This window comes from Hyla sarda, chromosome 4 (genome assembly GCF_029499605.1).
Source record: "Hyla sarda isolate aHylSar1 chromosome 4, aHylSar1.hap1, whole genome shotgun sequence".
Lineage (NCBI taxonomy): Eukaryota > Metazoa > Chordata > Amphibia > Anura > Hylidae > Hyla > Hyla sarda.
In genome coordinates this window covers 326,768,584-326,770,986 of record NC_079192.1, presented here as the reverse complement: position 1 = coordinate 326,770,986, position 2,403 = coordinate 326,768,584, and positions in this window count along the sequence as shown.

Here is a 2,403-nt window from a genome sequence, read left to right as displayed (position 1 = left end):
CTCTATAAAGTTACAGCAAATACATTCTCACATTTCTGGGATTTATACATTGACGCTATCAACCTGAAGATGATCAATGGGGGCAGCTGCCTGGATACAGGTATAACCAGTGCCAAGTCAAATAACAGGTCACTACAGTGGCTTCTGTATTATTGTTAACCCCTTTTTGCACCAAATTTAAATACGTTCTAATCATTGGTGCCTTCACATAAAATGCTGCAAAGTACAGGATCTCAGAATCCTTAAAATCTACATAAATGCACTTGTGGTATGGGGGTGAGATGCAGGACAGATGGAATTACCCTAGGGGCTGAGGGCATTAACCCTTGTATTCGTGATGCCATATTTATCCTCAATATCACCCAAAGGTATACTGCTGGATCCTGGGCTTGGCATGGGGGCAATACTGACTCAGATGCCAAGTTACGGACAACGGTAGATTTACTGAGTGACAGATGGTACAGTCTATACAGTGTTGCCGGACCCACGGATGTGACCAGTGACTTCAGAAACCTTAAGGGTTTGCTGGGACTTGCATTGGTTTTGGACAATTTAGTGCAGGCCACATTGACAATAGATGACAGTGACTTGACTTGACTGGAGACCGACTAAGCTGTGACTTTAGCTTACTTGTAGACTTGTAGCTTGTGGCTGAAGACTTGACTTGAGTCCTCCTATGACTCCAGACACACTCTTATGCTCGACTGCACCTCAGCAAAGACTCAGGAACTAAGAGAGAGAAGAGACTCCTCCCAGGGCTTTTATGGGGGAGACTCTGGTGGGGTCCCATTGGTTACCCTTAAGTCACCTGGTCACTGATACCTCCTGGGTATCAACAATCAGATGACAACCCACATGACTACTGGTGATCACATGTTAACCTTTCTTAAAGATACAAAATTCTTATATACATAACAGAGGGGATAATATACAGGGGAAAACATACAATTACAGTAGAACAGATGCAGGGGGGGCCCAGGGGACACTGCGGGGAGGCTGCCTGACAGGGCAGCAAGGGTACGGGGTAAAAACTCCCGTACTGGACCACCACACACTATACTGATGACAGATGACTAAGATGTCACCCTGATTCCAGGAAGTGTAACAGGAGTACTAACCACTGCGTGTCCGGTCTGAAGGTGCTGTGAGGTGCAGAAGGGAAGAAACAGAAACAAGACCTAAAAGGACCTTATATTGACAAATGGGGTGCCCCTAAGGCACCGATGCCCTGAATGTCTACTCCTCCATGACCCTTCCTTGAAGAACCTTCCCATGTCCTGGGGCTTCTTACCTGTGAGCCCTATAAATATCTGGTCACCCATCTCCCAGAGATTCACCATCCTTCCCTCTGTATGAACCCTCTTCTAGAGCCTCTTCTAATAGGTGCTCTCCCTGCACCCCACAAAAACTCTCCTGTCCCATTCTATCCCCCATATAGACTCATCTGCTCCCCTCTTATAGACCCCTCCACTTTTCCTGTATCTCTTTATAGACCCATCTTCTTTTCTGGTGCACTCTTAAATACACCTCCTCTACTTGTCCTTCTCTGCCTCCTTCTTGACTTCTCCAATTCTTCTTAATCTGACTCTTCCTCTCCTGCTGTCCCTCCTGTTAGATCCCTCCTCTTTACATTTACTGACCCTGTTCCCTTTAATATGCCCCCTATCTCCTGCTTGCCCTTCTTTCTGTAGGTACCCCCAGCTCCTCTCCAGTAATACCCCTTGGCTCTTTGTTAACCCTTGCCTGCAGTGCAGTGCCCATGCTTCGCTCTCTCTGGAGCATTGCTAGGTGTGAGCTTCAGGGCACCGCCATTTTTGTCTCCTCCCCTCAGACCTGTGTCTGCCCCCCCTCGCGAAGCCCCTTACTGACCCGCACTGCCTTCAGCCTAGTGGACTAGAAGTCCTGGAGGGCACTCCTGGTATCCCAATATGGCCCTGTCTGCTCTGCTGTGTGCTCTGTCTTGGAGCACAGAGGTAGAGAAGTTTGGCCTCTTATGACTGCTGGCATAATGCAGCTGTCTGGCACAAGGGTGATCAATGGCTCTTTGAGCTGTGAAAATACCACCGAGTGCCACATATAATTGTAAGCTAAAAGTTTGGTATGGTCTCCAGCAGGTGTGGCCCTTAATAAAATTAAAACTGGGGGCCCAAATTATGTAATCAAATACTAACAACTTAGGTATGTAAAAACCAATACTACCCATAATACCACTAAACAAGGCCCACCTAACACCCCCACACCATGTCGATTATGCCATTGCCACACAATAATTACTACACCCTGTTTCAAATTATTATGCAAATTATATTTTTCTCATTTACCTTAATAATTCATGCAAATAACAGTCAGCATAATTCTCAAATTAAAACATGTGTAGAAAGCAGGGACGTCACTCACCGGGGT